The 22,934-nt window shown below is 40.2% G+C and overlaps 1 protein-coding gene across 2 annotated transcripts in view; it reads left to right on the forward strand.

Annotated features, from left to right (window-relative positions):
- NAV2 (neuron navigator 2) overlaps positions 1 to 22,934 on the forward strand; it is a 528,711-nt gene that overhangs the window by 37,423 nt on the left and 468,354 nt on the right. The window lies entirely within an intron of this gene.

Below are 22,934 nucleotides of genomic sequence, written 5' to 3' on the forward strand. Positions count from 1 at the left end.
TTTAGATTGAGCAGCCACCTTCGAATAATGAGACATTTGTGAAACAAACAAATGGATCACATAAGTGGGTTAGTATTTCATTATCAGCTATTAAGACATTGTTTTCATCTTGTTCAACAGTAAAAACAACAACTTCTGGCTTCTTCAGCATTCCAAACCTCAGTTGCACTATATGAGCACAACAAATGCAATAGAATGAAAGCATTATTACTGTCTGCCTGGCAATTCTCATGTCAGCTTTTAAGAGAGACTTCTTTGGCACATTTCTCTGTAGGTTGCATTTCTCTTGCCTTCTCTTTGCTAGTTTTGTTTCTGGAATGCAGTGCTCATTACAGTTTCTAGTATGACAGTTCTGAAATCCTCTAACAGGCTTCAGCGGTGAAGGTTTTATCATGCTGCTTCCTAAATGTTGGCTGTTAAGTGCTCTGTGTGAGTCAGAATGGCTGACCTCTCTTTTTCCAGGACAAGTGTGCTACTTAGATGACAAAAATTGCATTGCCCTGTGCTGGTACTGGCTGAGGCAGGTGGGACTTGAGGTGAGGCCCAAGCAATGGTGTCAGAACAGGAAGTGCACAGTACAAAGATAAGAATATTGATGGGCCCCAGCCACTGTGGCCAATAGTTAGGGATGACAGGAGTTATGATGGCCATGGATTCCAAATCCCTGACGTAGCAGGTAACAAAAGCCGTCAATAAGTACCAGGCTGATGTTGGGTCTGCAGGACCTAGGATAGCACCCAGGATGTGAAGAGTCCATACCCTACCTCTTGACTGCAAACTAGGAGGTTCCTTAAGGGAACAAGTCCTTGCAATTTGGTTTTGGAGCAATACTTTTTAGCTAGTACATGCATCTGCAGAAAATGACAAAGATATCTCTCCCCACCAGTATTCTATCCTCAACTGAACTCTCTTTCCACAAAGTGATTTTTTGCATTTTTGAGATCCTTGCAATGTGATAATTGCAGTTTCCAGTAGACAAGCATCTTGTTGTTTTTGAGTGAATAATGTTATGGCCACAACTCAAAGTAAAATAAACAAAAGTATTTCATAGCACTGATTTAAGTGGAAGATGTTTAACTCTTTAAGTCTCCCATGGAAATAAATGAGACTTCAAAGTGCTGAATTTTGATTGGACTGCACCCCATATATATTAAAACCTTTAATTACACTTTCAAAGTCACTGGTGAAATTTAATCTTTCAGAGTAACAGATTGTGGTCTTTGACATAGGTTGGGTTCTTTAAGAAGATAAATTATGAGCAAAAGCAGCTATTTTCCCTTGTGCATATATAGATAATTTGTGATAATTCAGGAAAGCTGCACCCCTGCATGAGATCACATAATTTGCTTTGAAGTGCTGAGTTCACTTTTATTTTATTTTTTAAAAAATGATTCAATGGAGTACTCTTTTTCCAAGGTCTTCCTTTTGTGATATTTTTAAAGATCATTGTTAAATGTGTAGCCTCGTAGAATAATAACCAGGTGATCCTTTCCCTGATTTTAGGGTTTTGAAGTGTGTGTCATCAATCACTCTGTAAATGTGTTTGGAACATGTATTGTGTTATGATAAATGATGCTGTTCTAGGGGAACAGAAGATCAAGGAAGGCTTGTAACCTGGTTTCTATTTTGTGAAATTGCAAACAAAAAGGATAGGGTGACTATCCTGTTTTCTAGGCTTGCAAGCACACCACTTGCTTTTATATTATATGCTTTAGCAGAATCACAAAGTACTTAGTGTGGTGTAGTCCCAAAAATGTGAGTGAAAATACACCAGCGTAAGCAATCTGTGAATCATCATTTGAATTCCCTTAGTTGATTGGGGTGTAATAATTAAACTGTTTTACTGATTTTTGCTTATGGTGCTTCACGGCCCATCCTATTTACATCTAGCCATAAATAGACCTAACATATACATACATTTTGCCTCATTTCTGCATTGCTTTTTTCCACTCTGCCATAATAATACATTAAGTTAAAAGCAGCAACCTTAATCTTTATTTCTGAAAATGCATTTAAATAGCTCCCAAGAGAGAAATAGCAATCTCTCTATCTTCAAAATTTCTAGGGAATTTACATCTAAACTTTAGAGCATGATTTGGAGGCTGACTAAAATGAAGTTCTGAAAGTGTTTACTAGGCACCTGAGATGGCTTAGGAGACCAAATCTTCCATGATTTCATGCTACACTTTTCTTTTCCTGTTGGTAGTTTTTTTTTCTTTGTAGCGCAATTTTTGCTAAAGTTATGCGTCTGTTGCACTTATAACAAACCACTAAGAGTTCTTCCAGATATATTTTTAACAACAGTACTGTTATCATCACATCACCTCAGAAAATATAGCAAGAAGTATCACAGGCAGAGCTTTAGAGCAGGAGTTGTGGGCTGGATCTTTGCTTCCCCCACTCTTCCTATAGGCTAATTTTGACAGGTGGGTGGGGCTGGCCACCTGTCAGTCACTTGATGTCATTATGAGGTCAGATGATAACTAACCATTTGTATTTGCATAAACTTTTACATTCACAGATGAGGCTGAGTGATTAAACTGTTCAGGAGGACTGGGCAATATGCTCATACTCTTAATTGTTTTTCATTTCTGGGTTACTGTGAATGGTATGTTTCACAAGGATTTATAGAACCAGTCATGAAGATCGGGTTGGCTCTATTAGTATTACCACTAATACTAATAATACTACAGGATGATCAGTGAATTACATTCTATATTAATGAATATTCATGTATTACCTTGTAATTTATTGTAGTTTCAGGAGTTTCCACCCCGATGATAGTTTTCTAACACTTGCCTTGTATTTTCTCACAAACATGGGTACTTTCGGTGTCTTTTGGTACTTTTGATGTCTTTTGGAAGCATAGGGGTGGTTCCTGTTTGATTGGTATTTGCCTTATTGTTTTCTTGTTCTGCCTGCCCTAGGTTTTTTTCAGTCTATATTTGGGCAGGAGAGCAACAAGTGATAAGCCATGAAGCCTATATTTGCTGCCTTAGTGTATTCTGTTGCCTGAAGTCTAGTAGTCTTAAGTCTTGTACTAGTTTCCCCCTTGTCCCAGAAAAAGGCAACAGTATTAGCTTGTGTTGATAATACTACCCTCCTCTCCCTTGAGCAGGTGGTTTGTGAACCATAGAGTGGAGACTCCTGGGACATGGAAGGCCAAAAAGGGATGAGTATATCTCTTCTGTGACTGGCAGCGTATGCCTCTTAATGAACTGGATCCCTTGATTTGCTGTGGCTGGATGGGCGTTAAAGATGTAGAGCAAAGGAGAAAGAAGAATAAAATATAAAACCAAGACTCTTTTTTTACATGTGAGCTTCTGTCATGAAAATTGTGATAATTAGATTTTATTATATTGGAACCAACAGCATCCAAAATAACATAAAAATGCTCTTCCTGAGCCCCCTGCAGACTGTCTCCAGCTATTTTAGATCAACGTAACCTCTAATGGATATAGGAAGTAATCAATACTCTTTTAAAGACATTTAGATTAGAGCACATAAAATATTTATTCCCTGCATTTGTCACTTTAAATATATATATATTATATTCTTTATGCATTATTGAAAGGTGGTTATCTTATTAAATTAGTTAAGATGTTGATTTTTATATTACTCTGAGATAAAACCTAAAATTAATTTGTCCAAATATTGTTGTGTTATATTGTTGTTGTAATATGAAAGAGGAAATCTGATCCATTAAGTCTGAAGTTCTAGCAAGCTAATGACCTACTGAGTGCTTTATACAGTAACTTATTTTATACAGAACTGCCAGCCAGTTTCAGGAGGGAAGTGCTGTTTATAAGCATGCTTACAAATTAGCCAAATGTTAGCAGATTTGAAAGTCCATTGCTTGTTTCTAGCATTGAGGATGATCTACCAAAGCGGGTTTGTGGCAAGAGTCACGGTCTGGTATTTTTAAAAAGTCTCCCCCAACCCTCTGCAATAGATTTTGTGATGGCATCTGGGATGGAAGTTGGGGTGGAGAGGAGGGAGAAGTCCTAAAGTGTAAGCAAAAGTCTGTTCTGCTAGTGGATGGGCACAACTGGATGGCACTATTCTTCAGTGAGACTGGAGGGGGAGCACTCCAAACAAACTTATGCTTTCTTAAAATCCCCATAGAAGGTGCAGAAGTAGGTAAAGAGGTGTCCTCCAGATGTTGCCGAACTCCAACTTCAGTCAGCCCCAGCAGGCATGGTGCATAGCCAAGGATGATGGGAATTGGAGTCCGATAGCACCTGAAGGATATCATGTTGGCAACCCCTGACACAGGGGATTTAGTTTTCAGTCTCAGGCAAAAAAAGTAATTAGATGTGAATCCCTGTGAAATTTAATGTCATCAGTCAGCATTTACCACAGTAGTTACGACAGAGAAATTATTTTCTAACCTCTGTGCCTAGTGGAAATTCACTATACTAAATGTTGCAAATACAGACATTTGCATGGAAGATGAATAATGATTTGGTTTAAAAATAAAATTCCATAAATAAAGGCACACTTGTGTTGAAATTCATGAAGCTTTTCATATTTATTGTGTTACACTGCAGCAAACATGAAAAGAAAGTGGACAGATTATCTGAACAAAGCAGATATGTAGAATAGTTGATCCAGAATGCAGTCAGTTGAGTAAGCATTGCAATAACACAAAACTGACTTCTAAAACAATTACACATATTTCTAGAGCTGTTTAAATTTTGCTTCTTACCCCTATTGTCATGAGAATAATGTTTCGGTGCAATTGTCTGTCCCCCATGCAGAATCTCAGCTATCTGCCTCCAGCTTCTGATACTATTATGCAAGCATTAATGCTACTGGCAAGATAGTGGCACTCATGGAGATTCAGAATCCCATTAAGGGGCTGCATACCATGAACCATGAAATATCAGGACAGAGGTTGAGAAAATCTGTTCACCTTCACTCTTTTTATTTATTTTTTTAGCGAAAGATTACCCTGCTGGTTAAATACATGGGGGAAAGTGGCTTTTATGAAGTTCAGGATGAAAATAACTCAAATTCTATAAAATTCCAGGTCTTTTCTAGTCTTTTTCTGTAATTATGATTATTATTTGGGGGGGCGGGGGGAGAGAATCAGAATCAGAATAGCTTTCATTCTGCTTTAGTGCCGTCTCACCCTAAGCTACGGAGACCTATGCATACATAATTGGAGCTGGAACTGCAAATATAAATTAGAATGCTATTCCTGCATTGCTTTCAATGGGGTGTGCAGTGAAGCACATGTTTTAACTATACATCCCCGTCCACATTTTGGGGTAATTAATAATCATGCTTAGAATCATAGAGTTGGAAGAGACCACAAGGGCCATCAAGTCCAACCCCCTGCCAAGCAGGAAACACCATCAGAGCACTCCTGACATATGGTTGTCAAGCCTCTGCTTAAAGACCTCCAAAGAAGGAGACTCCATCACACTCCTTGGCAGCAAATTCCACTGTTGAACAGCTCTTACTGTCAGGAAGTTCTTCCTTATGTTTAGGTGGAATCTTCTTTCTTGTAGTTTGGATCCATTGCTCCGTGTCCGCTTCTCTGGAGCAGCAGAAAACAACCTTTCTCCCTCCTCTATGTGACATCCTTTTATATATTTGAACATGGCTATCATATCACCCCTTAACCTCCTCTTCTCCAGGCTAAACATGCCCAGCTCCCTTAGCCGTTCCTCATAAGGCATCGTTTCCAGGCCTTTGACCATTTTGGTTGCCCTCCTCTGGACACGTTCCTTTAAAAAGTTAAACTAGAGCTGGATCAAGCATCTGCTTTTATTTTCTCTCTCCACATGTTTTCATTCTCTTAGTCAATTATCTCTGTCATTCCTGATTCAATTAGCAGATGCTGTTTGCCTTTAGCTGTGATAAGAAACTGCAACAACTTGTAATTGTTGGGAATACTATACAGTGGTACCTCGGGTTAAGAACTTAATTCGTTCCGGAGGTCCGTTCTTAACCTGAAACTGTTCTTAACCTGAGGTACCAGTTTAGCTAATTGGGCCTCCTGCTGCCGCCGTGTGATTTCTGTTCTCATCCTGAGGTAAAGTTCTTAAACCCAGGTACTATTTCTGGGTTAGCAGAGTCTGTAACCTGAAGTATCTGTAACCTGAAGCGTCTGTAACCCGAGGTACCACTGCATTCAGTGCTTTCTTGGGAGCTTCTGGGCTGCCAGTTCCTCCTAGGAACAGAATTTTGTCTCTTTCCTCTTAAAGTGGTGTGTGCTTTCAAGAGTCATTTTCCTTTTTGACTTCCGGAGGCGGCGCGATCGGCAATGGCTGCCCGATCCTTGTAAGGAGAGGGTAGCTCCGCTGAAAACGGGTCGTCCGCTACGGCGAAGCGGAGACCCATTAAGGAAAACTACAGGCGGCAGCAGCCTGTAGTCTCGGGACCCGGCGGGCGCCAGAAGCAGCCCCCAAAACGTTGAAGGGACCCCGTAAGGGGCTCCGGATCGCGGAGGGGGTAGCGGCGCTGTGGGTCGTTGCGCAATCAACGGAGCGAAGCCGCGTTGCTGTTGCCGGTGAGCGCTGACCTTTCTTCCTGCAATCTTCAAATTCAGAAAAGCTGCAACTCGTGAGTAATTTGGACTTTAAGAATTTTTGGAGACCTTTAAAATTTTGAATTTGGCTGAAAGCGGAGTGACGATAAACAGGAAGCCCGTCTTCCGCTGACACTGAACTTGAAAGCAAAGAACAGGAGGAGTGGAGACTAAAAGCGATGCTTTAATCAATTGCTGGCACCTATCTAAAATAGCTACCAGGGCAAAGAGATTTTAAGCTGTTTGCTTTTGGACTTATTTGGGAACAAGGATATCTTTCTTCTGTTGAACCAGTGGATTACAAATTAAATAAGAATCCCAGGTGCTGGAGCTGCCTGAGTAACTGAGCACCAGTCTGCAACATTGGATACTTTGAATTTAGACTTTGAAACATTCTGAGCTGGAACTTGTTATTTTGAAACATCTGCAGTCTAGGCACTGTCTGAAACACTGTTTTGCCTTACGTATACTCTGTAAAAATTTAACTCTGTGGAGGTCGTTGGATGTTGAATTAGATCTATAAATTTGAATTGGACTTGACTTTCTCCCTTAAGACATTTTAAGCTCCCTCTAGAGGATTTTGGACTTACAGCAGTGACTGTGTTTTACTTTCCTTTTCCCGGCCTTCTGTTTGACTGTTGCATCTGGGCTTCTACATTCTCATGGGAACAACTCAGTTTGACCTTGGTCTTTAGATAACTTTGGAATGAGTGGAACAAGGAAAAGGGGAAGAACCAAACAAACAACCTTAACTTTATCTGCAGCCTCACAGCGTAGATCATCTGTGCCTGCTTTGCCTTCCACTTTGCCTCCTGAGACAGAGGCGGCTTCCCTGTCACAGGCAGGGGAGGGAGAAACGGAAGAATTACAATTGGAAGATATGGCCTCAGGAGGGAGTGCTTCTGTTTTAGATAAAATTTTTGAAAAATTGGAGGCTTTGGACAGAAAGGCTGATTTGCAAACGGCTAAAATTGACCAGAATACAGAAAGTCTGAATAGATTAACTGGACAAGTTGCACAGAATGTCCAATCCATTGGAGAGTTGAAGGAGGCTGTAGGTGAAAACCGGAAATTGGCTGAGGATACTAGTCAAAGACTGGGAGAATTGGAGAAAGAAGTTAGACCACTCAGCAAACAAGTTGGAGAACATCAGATTCACTTTTTGATGACAGAGCTGCGGAACAGGGAGGCCAACTTGAGGATACGGTCAATACCAGAAGTAGAAGAAGACAATTTAATTGAGTTTTTGACCAAAGAATTTTCCAAGTTTTGGAAGTTAGAGGAAAAAGATTTTAAAATAGTATCTGCTTTCAGGCTTGGAAGATTTAGGAGGAAAGAGAAGCCCAGAGATTGTTTGATTATACTGAGATCCAAGGAGGAAAGGGATAAGATTTTGGGCCTGCACTACGGGAAGTCACTGGACATTCTGGACAAGAGAATTGAAATTTACAAGGATATCCCTAAACAACTGTTGGACCTTAGATCTGACTACACGGAACTAGCAAGATTGTTGAGGAGCAACTCAATTATCTTCAGGTGGGAGTTTCCTCAAGGATTATCTTTTACTTTCAGAGGGAAAAAGATCAAAATTAGAACATTGGAGGATAGAGACAAGTTTCTGGAAGCACACGGAGAAGATCTTCACAAAGGACTTGGAGAACCAGGGCCCGAACCTTCAGGGGAGCCTGCGCCCTCGGATCCTCAAGGACCGGAGAACAAGGTACCACCCCAGCAAGAATAACCAGATTTATTCAGGATGTCTCTGCAGCTTCTGAGCTGGAATATAAATGGCTGCAACAGTCCGGAGAAAAGGAGAAAAATCTTTCACATTTTAAAAAAAGAACAATTGGACATTATTTGTTTACAAGAAACACATGTGACTAGGCTCCACAGAAAAGTGTTAATAAATAAAAGACTCGGCCAGGAATTTATATCTTCTGACATAGTCAAAAAGAGAGGCGTAGTGATTTATGCAAAAGAGAGCCTTTCACCTAAATTTCTGTTTAAAGATGAAAATGGAAGAATTTTGGCAATAGAAATACAACATCAAGGAGAAAAAATTTTGATATTAGGAATCTATGCCCCAAATGAAGGAAAATCGGATTTTTATAAGAAGTTGCATGAGACTATGCTGGATTATCTGGATTACAACAACATCATCATGATGGGAGACATGAATGGAGTCGTATCAACCAATATGGATAAGTCACAGAATCAAAATGTTACTAAAGAGGGAAGACTACCAAAGACCTTTTTTGAAATGACTGACAATATGGACTGGATTGATATTTGGAGAGTGAGAAACCCCCTGGGAAGAGAAGGAACATTCTTCTCTGAAGCCCAACTGACTTGGACAAGAATCGACCAAATATGGATAACTAGAAGTCTGGCACCTAAGATTAGAAAGGTGGAAATCTGCCCAAAGACATGCTCCGACCACAACGCACTGAGAATGGATATGACACTGATCCCAACCGGCTCCTTTAGATGGAAGATGAATGATGGCCTGTTTAGAGACCAAGAGATTGTAAAGAAGGCCCAAAAAACTCTAAAGGACTATTTTGAGGTTAATATGAACACCAGGGTGGAAAAAAGAACTATATGGGACGCAAGCAAGGCCGTGATGAGAGGGTTCCTGATACAACAGAATACCATAAAGAAAAGATCACAGAATGAAAGGAAGGACAAAATTTTGGAAAAAATTAAAGAGCTAGAGAAGAAGTTAAGATCTAACCCAAAGTCCCAGCCGATTCTACGAGAAATTAAACTTTATCAAGCACAATATTCTAAATTGATAAACCAGGAAATAGAATGGAAGATTAAAATAATGAAGCAAAAAACTTTTGAATCGGCTAACAAATGTGGAAAACTGCTAGCTTGGCAGTTGAAGAAGAGACAAAAACTAAATACGGTAACAAACCTAGAGATTGAAGGAAGAAGCATCCAGAACCCTGGAGAGATCAGAAAGTGTTTTCAGAAATATTTTAAAAAGTTATATATTCAAGGGCCACAAGATGAAATTGAGATTAAACAATTCTTGGAGAAAAATGGATTAGCAAAGCTGTCAGAAGAAAACAAAACAATTTTGAATGGTAAAATAACACGACAAGAGATTGAGCAGGCCATCCAGAACATGAAACAGGGCAAATCGCCAGGGCCAGATGGGCTGACCTCCATCTACTATAAGACATTGAAAGACTACCTGATACAACCATTGTTGGAGGTCAGCAATGAAATTATGGAGGGGAAGAAGGCGCCGGAATCATGGAAAGAAGCTTTTATCACATTGATACCAAAATTGGAAAGTGAAAAGACACAACTAAAGAACTACCGTCCCATTTCCCTTTTAAATGTGGATTACAAAATATTTGCAGATGTCTTGGCACGTAGATTCAAGAAAGTTCTAAATGAAGTAATTCATAAAGACCAGGCAGGCTTTCTCCCAGGTAGACATATGTATGCTAATACAAGGAACATCATAGATATATTGGAACTTTTGCAAACAAACATAAATACTAAAGCAGTTTTAATCTTTATAGATGCGGAGAAGGCCTTTGACAACATATCCTGGAAATTCATGAAAGGGAATCTAAAAGAAATGGGAGTGGGACGGGGGTTTGAGAATGGGATTGAGGCAATATATTCAGAACAAAAGGCTAAACTGATAGTTAACAATGTGGTTACAGAAGAGTTCAAAATTGAAAAAGGTACACGACAAGGCTGTCCGATTTCCCCACTACTATTTATCTCGGTTCTGGAAGTGCTCCTGAATATGATTAGAGGGGATCGGCTGGTGGAAGGGATCCAGGTCGGAGCGAAACAATATAAACTTAAAGCGTTTGCAGATGACCTAGTTCTGACATTACAGGAGCCGGAATCTAGTACGAAAAGAGTATTACAACTGATTCAAAACTTTGGTCGAGTGGCGGGATTTAAATTAAATAAACAAAAAACCAAGGTATTGGGGAAAAATTTGACAGATACTGAGTCGGAACGGTTTCAGAGGGAGACAGAGTTAACGGTGGTCAAGAAAGTTAAATACCTAGGGGTAAACATAACAGCAAAAAATCTGAGTTTATTTAAAGATAACTATGAAAAATGCTGGTTAGAAATTAAGAGAGACTTGGATAGTTGGTCAAGATTAAAACTTTCTTTGTTAGGCCGAATAGCTGCCATCAAGATGAATGTATTGCCAAAAATGTTATTTTTGTTTCAGACACTACAGATTGTAGACAAGACAGAGTGTTTCCGGAAGTGGCAGAAAGATATTTCCAAATTTGTCTGGCAGGGCAAAAAGCCCAGAATTAAGTTTAAGATATTAACGGATGCAAAAGAAAGAGGGGGCTTTGCCCTGCCAGACTTAAAGCTGTATTACGAAGCGGCAGCTTTCTGCTGGCTAAAAGATTGGCTACTTCTTGAAGATACGGATGTATTAGATTTAGAAGGTTTTAATAATGCATTTGGATGGCATGCATATTTATGGTATGACAAGGTTAAGACAAACAAGGCCTTTAAGAACCATATTGTCAGGAAAGCAGTATTTAATGTCTGGATAAGATACAAAGACTTACTGGAGAATAAAACTCCGAGGTGGCTGTCACCCCTAGAGGCTAAGGCCCGAAAAAGAGCCAATATGGAGGCCAATTGGCCAAAATATTGGGAGATATTAGAAAGAGATGGTAACAATTGGAAATTGCAGAGTTTAGAGAAAATGAAAGATAAAGTGCGGGACTGGCTACACTACGCTCAGATTAAAGAAGTATTTAAAAATGACAAAAAGTTAGGATTCCAGGTGGAGAAGTCAAAGTTGGAAACTGAACTGTTAGAACCTAAGACTAAAGTACTTTCAAAGATGTATAATTTGTTGCTGAAATGGAACACACAAGACGAAATGGTCAAATCGGTTATGATAAAATGGGCACAGGATATTGGGCATAATATTATGTTTGAAGACTGGGAAAGGTTATGGACCTCTGGGCTGAACTTCACTGCATGTAATGCTTTGAAGGAAAATGTAATGAAAATGATATATAGATGGTACATGACCCCAGTCAAATTGGCCAAAATATACCATTCGTCTGACAATAAATGTTGGAAATGTAAGGAAAATGAAGGAACCTTTTTTCACCTCTGGTGGACTTGCCCGAGAGTGAAGGCCTTTTGGGAGATGATATATAATGAGTTAAAAAAGGTGTTTAGGTACACCTTTACTAAGAAACCGGAGGCCTTCCTCTTGGGCATTGTCGGCCAGAGTGTGTTAAAGAAGGACAGAACATTTTTCATGTATGCAACAACAGCAGCAAGGATACTGATTGCTAAGAACTGGAAAACTCAAAATCTACCTACGCTGGAAGAATGGCAGATGCAGCTGATGGACTATATGCAATTAGCTGAGATGACCGGCAGAATTCGAGACTTGGGAGAAGAGAGGATGGAAGAAGACTGGAAGAAATTCAAGACTTATCTGCAAAAGTATTGTAATTTGGCCGAATGTTGATTGGGATGTCAGAGTAGAAGTAATTGTCTACCACTAAATAAGATTTAAGTTTAAACTATATGCTAATGATCAAATCCAAGATTATGAACAAAATGATAATTTGTTTGGAAACAATTCTTTAACGATGCAAGTGTGTGCGGGAGGCGTGGGGGAGTCCAAAGTAATGATGAAAAGATGTCAAATAATTAATGTTATTTGTTTAAATATGTTTATGTATTGAAAAACTTGAATAAATATATATTAAAAAAAAAAAAAAAAAACAAGAGTCATTTTCCTTTTGTTACAACTGAATATATCTTTGCTAAGGAATATCGCAGTACTCCTAGGGTTTAGGTTAATTGACCTCTCTATCTTTTGTGAAATTTACTACCAGTTCTCTGCAGTTTGGTATATTTCAGATTCGTTTCTCTTTCCTCACCTCCTGCCCACCCCAGCTCCCCACCCCACCATATACTTTTCCTGTGAACATACTCAGCCAGTTGCTTGTCTGTCAGGTTTTTCTCTCATCTGCATGAGAAACTGCAGGCAGAATCTTCCTCCAGGATCAATCTCTGCTTTCATGAATAAGCCTTGACGTAAATCTTGTCACAGAGAAAATAATGAAAAAGTGATAGAAGCCTTCAGACTGGTTGCCAGTAAGCCTTAGCATTTCCCCCCTAGCCAAGGCAGTAATTTTTCTACATTAGTTTGAATGTAAGGAGAAAACCAGAGTTAAGGATGGAGTTGAAAATAAAGAACACAAGGTACCAAGTACCTTAATGTTAGTATTTCAATAAGAACTTAAGAAGAGCATTCTGGATCTAGCCAGTGGTCCATCTAGTTCAGTACAGTGGTATCTCGGGTTAAGTACTTAATTTGTTCCAGAGGGTCCGTACTTAACCTGAAACTGTTCTTAACCTGAAGCACCACTTTAGCTAATGGGACCTGCTGCTGCTGCTGCGCTGCCGGAGCGCGATTTCTGTTCTCATCCTGTAGCAAAGTTCTTAACCTGAAGCACTATTTCTGGGTTAGCGGAGTCTGTAACCTGAAGCATATGTAACCTGAAGCGTATGTAACCCGAGGTACCACTGTATTCTGTCCTTACAGTGTTATGTAGATTTATTGCTTTATTGTTCGGAGTCCAGCACGCTTCCCCCTGCGAGCCTCTGCAGGTCGTAAAGCAATTAGCAGATAGCAAAGTTGCACAGCGGTCGTGTTGAAAGGGCAGTAAAAAAGATCCCACACGTTTCTTCTGTCCTACTATCTCTTTATTTGCTCGAAATTAGCATATTTACAATTCATAAAGACCATCAGATTGTAGCTGCATTTTCTCTGTGTCCTTCTCTCTCAGTGCAGCAGCTGAACAAACTGCTTTCGCTTTTCACTCAGCTCACAGCATTCCAAGCTGCTTTCGTCACGTCCTGGCTTACTTCCCTTGTAAGCGCCTCCTCTCAGCCTCGAGACACAGAAGGTTAACCCTTCACTACACCCAACAGAGCGCGATTTCTGTTCTCATCCTGTAGCAAAGTTCTTAACCTGAAGCACTATTTCTGGGTTAGCAGAGTCTGTAACCTGAAGCATATGTAACCTGAAGCGTATGTAACCCGAGGTACCACTGTATTCTGTCCTTACAGTAGCCAAACTGTAGGAAGCCTGCAAGTGAGACCTGAGCATAAGAGCTCTCTCCCCACCCATATGATTTCTAGCAACTGGTGTCCAGAAGCATTACTTTCAATTACCCTCCAATTGTGAACTCAGAGCATGGCTGTCATGGCCAGTACCCATTGATTGTCTTTTCCTCTGTGAATTTATCCAATCCTCTTTTAAAGCCATCCAAATTGGTGGCCATCACTGCCTTCTGTAGGAGCAAGTTCCATAGTTTAATCATGGTACACAGCAGTACATGATGTTGCTAATAAGCCTTCTTATTAGAAAACATATATTGGAGGAGAACAGTGGAACTTTAGCATAGGGTTGCTGTTTGTGGTGACAGCCCATGTTATTTATGTTTTATTCATTTGACAGTTTTATGTCTTGCCCATCCTCAAACCACACAACTTCAATAAAGCCACAAAACTGCAATAAACAACAGTGATGAAAGTTTATAAAACCACAACACCAAACCAACAAAATCCATGTTCCAAATGCCTGGGCAGACAGGAATGTATCAAGCCTTTGCTTGGGGATGTCAGCTATGGGGAAGACCAAATGTCACCTAGGTAGGAGTTCCATAGACAAGGGACTGAGAATGCCCTGTCTCGTGTCACCATTCTTCTTGCTTCTGATGCGGGTGAGATAATGAGTAGGGCATCTTCTGCCATTTATAATTTCTGGATCATTGGAAGTGGAGAGGACTACTTGTTGAACCCAAGTTGTTTAAGACAGGGATGTGAAACCAGTAGCCCTCCAGATGATGTTGGACTCCAACTCCCATCAGTCCCATTCAGTATAGTCAGTGGTGACGGATAATGGGAGTTGCAATTCAGCAACTTCCGGTGGGCCAGGGGTTCTCCATCCCTGGTTTAGGACTTTGTGCTAATAGCACCCTCAGTTTCTGTTTAGCCAGTGGGCCAAACTTTTATTAAAATGCCAATATAGAGTTGGCAACAGAAGTTACTGCTGTTTGGCACTTATACAGATTTCTGATGTATATTGATGTACTTTCTAGCTTTCAGGAAGCATAATTTGAAGCCAACACTTGACAAAAATCTCTGGAGGTACAGCTTAACAGACCCCCTTGGAAACAAGACTTCTTGCTTCATTTCCTTTCTGCTACAAATTGAATAGAACACAAGTGCAGCACGCCATTTTTGTCTGTCATGTTGGAGAACATTTCTTCCACTGTCTGATTTTGTTTTTATCCTTCCTGCCTAAAATTGTTTCATGGGAAGGGAAAACAGGTTTCTGCTCTTAAATGTCAAAAGCCACCCTGACAGAAAGGTTAAACTTAGGAATTAGAGAAAGGGAAAGAGACGTGATGTTTCTTTTTTATTTCTTCATTGATTTTGATTTGTAGACTCAGACAAAGGCTTAGGGTGCATAACAACATGCTAAAGCCATAAAAGTCATTGCAATTATTAAGCATTTTCCTCCATTTCCAGACTTCAAACACCATTTAAATTATCAACTCTTAGCTTTGGGGGGATTCTCAGGCACAGATGAAGAAGGCAATTGCTGAGAGCCTATTTTAGTCTTAACACTACACCAAGAGTAGTCTTGAGAGTGTTCCCAGTTGATCATAGAGGTCATGATGGAACTTCAAGGTGGATGCAACTGCTTCTTCTGAGCCTGCTTATTCATAAAACAATTGTCCACCTCCCCACATTAATTTTTGGAAGTAGAGGAGGACTGTGTTTGTGTTTTTCCTCCACTTAGTCTGTTGCCTCTACAAGGGAGCTGTAGATTGCTCTGTCTCAGGGAGGGGAACCTGCAGCCTTTCAGTTGTTGCTGAACTCCAACTCCCATCAGCCCCCAGCCAGCATAGCTAGTAGTAAGGTTAATGGAGCTGTAGTTATATATATGGATGACTTTAGGTTCCTCATCTCTGCTCCATCTGCTCAATAGTCTGGATATAGTAGCATTAAAGTAGTATAGTGCCCACCTGAACATCACAGGGTGGTTCGCAACATAAAAATACAAAATGAGAACACAAAACAGACAATAAAACAAAAACAAACCAATACCACCCCCACTTTCCACAAACACATTTAAAAAGCCATAGAGTCTGTTTATAGGGAAATGTTTTTGCCTGGCACCTAAAGATATGTAATGAATGTGTCAGGTGAACCTCTGATGACGTGAAGCTCTATTTCTCCATAACATCTGAATCAGGAGGCGTTGTGAAAGTTCTGCATCAAGATCTGAATGCAGTGGTAGACTGAATGAGGGCTGACTGAATTCTGGGAAGATGGTGATATTTGCAATGGAATGAAAGTAGTTCAATTGCTGAAGGTGGGAGGGTGTGGGTCTTATATAGTAAATATTAATTGCTTAAAGGAAAGCACTGGATGGTTTAATACTTCAAACTCACAAATCTGATCTAAGAAAGCAAAAAAAGGGGGGACAAGACAAAATATGTGGTCTAAGGTTTCCATTTTGCTACAGCTAGTGAGAAGCTGAAGGGTTTTTTTTTTGTTTCTCTGCATTCTTTGTGTATTTTAAGGAGTCTATGATCTTGAACTAGAAGAAATATGGTTTTCTAGATTTAAGCTCTACAACATTAAAAAGAGGCGAGAACTTAAAAATTAACCCAGGTTCAGATGACACACTAAGCCAAACCTTGGTTTAGTTCAGTGCAGTATGGGAGCAAAACAGGCCAGGGAGGAGTAAAGTGGCTGCCAGCTGCTCTCTGGAAAACCCCACATTTGTATGGTCCTGGTAAGCAACACTTGGTTTATCATTTTGTGTGAGCCCAGGGCCATTGTAAACTTTGATTAGTCCTTTAAAAAGTATTATTTCACTGACTTGTACGATTTTTATTTTTATCCAGACACTTTCTTCGGGCATAGAATGAAGTTGTCTTTGCAAGGGATATTTGCAGCCTGTCACTTCTTCATTCTACTTGGCACAGAAGCTGAAATGAACACTAGCTGACAGGCAACTGATCTGAGCTGGAAAGTGAAAATGACAAAGGCAGCAATCCTCTGCCCAGTTAGCACTTCCCTGTTCCTTTTGAAGTCAGTAGGACAGAGCAAATAATGTTGGGTGAACCAATATGCTATCCTATTTCAATATATATTATATATGGATTTATTTTTCTCATAGCAGATTTTATCTTGGGAAGAATTCACAAGAATTCATTTTTTAGGTACATTCATTTGCTCTTATTATGTTGGGAAAGATCCATTTACTATATCAGTGGTGGAATTAAAACATGTAAGGATTTCAAAGATCATGGCAACATTTTCTAAGAGTCTTGGTGGATGTGGCTCAAGTCTTTTGAGGCAGACATTTGGCAAACTGGTGGCTTTCACAACTTAGTTAAATCTTCCTCTGTTTTTCTCCATCAGACAGGCTTTGATGTCTACTTAATGCCATGTTTTATCACACTTAACTGAACCCTTATACATTTATTTGCAGTAAAAACAGCCTCTGTCCTTGTACATCTTTTATTGTGGGGGAGGAATTCAGAGGGGGGGGTGTTATGGGTATTACGCCATGGGTATTATCAATGACACCATAATATTCCACAATAAACAGTATGCATCACACTTTGGGGAGCTAATTTTGGCTTTCCACGGCTACTGTTCGAAGCATTGCAAGGACAGTTTGCCCTGAGACCATCACAGCAGAACAGGAAAAAGTGAAAATGTGTACAATGACAGTAGTAAAAGACTGCTTCAAGGTCCCTGGGAAGTTAATGTGTGCACACCTCATCTGAAGTCCATTTTGAATTAGCCTTAATTTTGTTCCAGGTTATGCCCACACTTTTTAATGCAAAGGCTATATTAATATAACACTTTAAAAATAAAATTAAAATAAAACCCTGAAAAAAACGTTGAGGCTGCAACTATGTGTCCAGTTCCTTTTTACTTAGGAACATATCACTGGCTGCAGAACTGCAACTTTGGGGTGCGGTTCAATAAGATTCCATCTACATCACAGAATAATGTTAAACCACCGTAAGACCCATGAGCTCCAAGATGAAAATCTGGGAATGGTGGAGGTATTGGCAGTTCTGACTGAGACCCTTTTCTACTTTTGCTCTAGAATTGGGGAACCCTTCAGTGTACATTTCTGGGGTTGTGTGGTGGGGGCTTTGGAAATGGAAGCTGAACTATGCATGTGGAACATTGTATGCAACCCTCCATCTCTGTCTACTCAGTCTGGATAAATTCTAAACTTACGCTTTGTGTTATCTTACCAAGTTAATCCCTGCCATTCCATTAAGTTACAAATGTATGAATAATGCCATTGCTAAAAAGCATTATGAATTCAGTTTTTCTAGTTCCCCAATAGTTTAGCCTCTATTACGCAATTGAAAGGCCTATCAACTTACCTGTAACAAATTCTCCATCTAGTGCCTTTTGGACTTTGCTAACTTTTCATGTTTAGCATCCAGGCCCAATTCAAAGTGCTGGTTTTGACCTACAAAGCCTTAAAGGGCTCAGGACCGCAATACCTCAAGGATTGCCTCCTCCCATATGAACCTACATGGACCCTGAGATCAACCTCTGAGGCAGGCCCTTCTTTGTGTGCCTCCTCCACGAGAACGGGCCTTTTTTTTGCAGTGGCTCACCATTTGTGGAATGCTCTCCCCAGGGATGCTCACCTGGCACCTTCATTATACAACTTTAGGCACCAGGCAAAAACGTTCCTCTTTAACCAGGCCTTTGGTTGACTGACATTCAATGCCCTTTTAAAATGTGTGGGGGGTTTTTTTGGGGGGGGAGTGTTACTGACCTGTTCTTGTTTTGATTATGTATTCTATGTTTTTATATTGTGATTTTATTTTGTGAACTGCCCCAAGACCTGTGAGTACAGGGCAGTATACAAATAATATAATATAATATATAATATAATATAATATAATATAATATAATAATATAAAGCTTTACTACTTACTGATCAAGTCTCCCATGCATGGTGAATCAGACTGTGCCCCTACTCAACTCTCCTCCACTTTCCATGAAAGCAGCAGTAGCAGGTTCATAATTTGGACAATGCATATGTCTATTATGCATAATGTGGCCCCTAGGTGGCTTGATCAGCCTCTTGATGCTGCTGCCTTTCAGGGCTACAGCCACAGGGGGTTGTAAGGCTCCTGGCAGGTCACAATTGCATAATGTGTTCCGCTTCATGGATCACAAGTGGCACAGGCCTGGTCTAGCATTTTCTTAATGATTTCTTTCAGTACTCTCTTAATAGCTTTGCCGTTGACCTCTGGAAAGCCTTCTGTGTTGTATGTGGCTTTTTGGCTTAAGTTTTCCTGCCATCATAAGAGGGGCGGTCATTTGTGGTTCTGCTGCATGCCAACTGATAGTTTTCGATGAAGAGTGGGCTGAGATCATCAGGACTGTCTTCTTCCAGGCAGATGTGTCTCTTCATATCCCCCAGGGGATAACAGGCTAATCGTCAGCCCATAAAGCCATGCAGCTTTTAATAGTCCTCTCTAAAAATGAACAGAGCAGCAGTAGAATCATATGCTGCATTGTGATAACATAATGCTCTTACAAAGCTATTCATTATACAAGCCGCTTTGGTGGACAAATTAGACATGCGGAATTTTCAGGTTTTTCCTTATTCAGAGTTTAATTAATTTAGTGTAATAAGCTGTAAGCGCATTAATATCAACAAAATACTTTGTATTGTTATCTGTAATACTCAGATGAAAAGCCATAGGCATTGTTGTTTCTTTTTAAAATAAGAAAGGCTTAGTAGTGTTTATAAATAACGTCTTCTAATTTATTGCAATTTATGCGTGGAAGGGAGGAAAATATGTTCTTTTCTGTGGATGGCAAACCAATGTGGCAATGCAAATCTTTACAAGGAAATCTTTATTAGTGTTTTTAAAACACTTATTCATTTGCATGCATAGCTGATCTTGAGATTTGAGAAAGCAACGTTTCTGCTCATGTGCATTAAGACATTGTAACTTTTCCAGTTACCACATTTGCAACTGCGTATATCTGACCATACAGAGCAGGATAGTAAGGTGATTCTAACTATGGCTGTTGCAAAATGTGTATTTGCAATGAGAATTATAGTGTTGGAACACAGACATCAAATGTACACTATTCAAATAATCTACTGCATGGGTAGGCAAACTAAGGTCTGCAGGCCGGATCAGGCCCAATTGCCTTCTGGATACGGCTCACGAATGGTTTGGGAATCGCTTCGTGGATCGCCAGCGCACACGTTCTTTCCCTCTCTCTCCCTCTTATGGCGGCGTGGGCGCCTCCTCCCTCCCGGCTTCTCCCTGCCCTGCCTAGAGGAGGAAGGGGGCTAGGCTTTGTTGGTGCCAGCAGCAGCAGCAGTGCTTGAGCAGCCGCCATTTTAAGCAGCCCCTCTCCAGAGCCCTTTCACGTGCCGCTCATCGTCCCTCCGCTGCTACCACCGCCACCAGCCCCTGCCGCTCACAAGTCACAGGTAAGCAGCCACCGGGGCTTGTGGTGCTCTTGGATCATTCCCCCCCCCCAAAAAATATAGTCCAGCCCCCCACAAGGTCTGAGGGACAGTGGACTGTCCCCTGCTGAAAAAGTTTGTTGACTGTCTGAAACAGGGACAGCTGCATGCCTGATCTCCATGGATAAACTTGTATAATCCAGACCATAGTGATCACAAGCAGAGAGCAGTCAGATTTCTGGCAGGTGTCTATTGCCATGGATGAAGTGTAGGTGGTGGTCAGCGGGAAGTCCAGCACTAGGAGCTAGGAGCCAGGCGGAGCTTCTTGGCAAATTCAAAGCAAATAGCTTCATATAACTCATATAGCACAGTGCTGTTAATTGCTTAACACAAAGGTTGTGTCATCAGAAAACATGACAGCATGGAATGGTGAGGGTTTGGGGTCATCCTAATGGGTTCCTGTAATTTGTCGATAGCTTCCAAGAACCACTTTATTATTTTAGCCATTTTTACGTTATGTCCTAGTTTGCATGAAACACTGAAACAAACCATGACTTAGTGCCGATGAGCAAATATGCAGGTTTCTTGAACAAAGACTGTGGCTGCTGCACTTCTCCCCCAGCCCTGCTACAGTTGGGCTACTTGGGCTAAGCTGTGGTTTAGCTTAGCATTATATCCAAACCTGGACTTGTGGGTTGCCTCACTCCAGACAAATCACTAGCAGTAACTAAGGTTTTGTTCTTGGTTCAGTCTTGTCGTTTGTCCAGGAGAAACAGCCCATGAACCTGGAGGCTAAGCCCAAAGCATGACTTAGCCCTTGGCAATCCAGCAGCAGGAGGCCGTGGGAAGAGTCAAATGGCCATAGTCTTTACTGTGCGAAATATTGATTGTGCTAAGCCATGGTTTGGTTTAGTGTTATCTGCAAACTGGGGCAATGAACATATGCATGAGGGGGTGGGGTGGGGGTGGGGGTGGGGGTGGGAGCAAGATTGCAGCAGTAGGTCTGGTCTCTGAATTACGCACGTTCATTTGAAGGTCAGGACATGGCCTCTATCCCTACAATTGCACAGGTTCAGGGATCTCTCCATGCTTTTTCTGTTTTCCATTGTATGGAGAGAGGCCTGTGTTCCAACCTTCAAATGAATTCACGACAAGAGGACAGCATACAATGTGCCAACCCAATCCCATTACCCTCTCCCTCTCCCAGATGCATTCATTTGTCATCTGAAAGGGGCTTTGGCCTTTCACCTTTCTCTTTTCTTGTATAGAGAATCTCAGTACAGTTCCTTACGCTTTGCAGAAATTCTGCCTTTCAAGTTGAAATTATGATTCTCTTAATTCTGTCTTACACTTATTGTACAGGCTGTGGAAAAGACCAATTAGTATGTCATCTCTGGAGAAATGTCTTCAGAATATATAACACCAGGAATGCACTTTCTTTCTAGTGGAGACTTAAATTGCATTGATCCATCAGAATATGTGTGGAATGCAAAGCGGTTTTTATTTATTTTAACTAATTAGCCAGCCGTAAAAGTTCACACTGTGTTCTGAGAGTCAAGCTGGGATCTTTCATCTCACAAAAACCATCCATTCTTACAGTGATTCTTTAGGAAAAACTTCTTAAATGCTCTCCATGCAATCAGATTATCTTCAAATTATATCCAGAGTGACAATATATGACTTGTACAAAGGTCACTGTAAAGGAGTAATTCAAAAACCAGGCAACTTGTGCCCTGTATGTTTTTCTCTTTAGAAAATATATCCAAGTGATGTAGCAACTCTTGGTGAATAGTGACTGGTTTTCAATCTATGTCAAAGGACAGGCACTCTACTGAATCTATACCAAGGTAGAAATTAACTGCCTTTAGCATCCTTCCACTTAGAATCTTAGATCATATCACTGAATCAGTGCAATTTGCTTAAGGGCAAGCCTGGCTTGGTTAAAGAAACCCTTTGTCCAGAATGTAAAATTTTTGTGTTTTTTCCCCTCCCTCTCTTCGTGATGCTCAGCAATCAGTGTAGCTTCACAATATTTATAAACAGATAATTGGAGCACGTTGTTCAGCTCTGCTGCCCTTCAGCTGGGCATTATATGCTGTTAAACCAGCCACACGACCAATATAATTTTTCATTTCTCCCATTGATCTTGTACAACATAATATATATCTTTGCAAGGTTGTTGCAGATCAGCTGTCAAAAACTTAAATAGGCTGGTGTCTAAAGTATACAGAATTGAAAGAGAAAGTAGTCCGGCTGCTGTCCCTTCTTTCCATTGTTGATGATCCTTGCAGTTAATAATGGCTTATTGTGAACAGGGTGCTGTTTGTATATATCCTGGGTTATCTTCCCAATCATTTCTGGATATCAGGAATGTTTCATATGATTCTGCACGAATGAATGAAGAGAGGTGTACACCACAGTAACATATTTCAAACATGCTGTCTATTTATCTGTTATCTAACATGTTATCTATTTATTTAATTAATTCATGCGGCGTATGGGAGCAATTTACAATGCTTACTACACTAAAAGAAAAATGAAACAGATAACATGTTGTAATAGTTCTCTCAAAGAGTTCATGAGGAATTCAATTACTGTGAATTCAAATATGACCTTACATGATTTTTAAAAACTAATATAAAGATCGGAATCAATTATGCTTGTTATTTTGCACATTTTCAGATTTTATGGTAAAGTTCTTGGCTGAAAATAGAAAGATATGAAAATGCATTAAAAAGGCACATTTTAGGATAGGATGCCCTTACTAGCTTATATGTAGAGATAAAATTTATATTTAAATACATATTTTGTGACAGAATACGTATTTAAATATGAACATTAGTGTAGATTTTATAA

This window comes from Podarcis pityusensis (assembly GCF_964106645.2).
Source record: "Podarcis pityusensis genome assembly, chromosome: 1".
NCBI lineage: Eukaryota > Metazoa > Chordata > Lepidosauria > Squamata > Lacertidae > Podarcis > Podarcis pityusensis.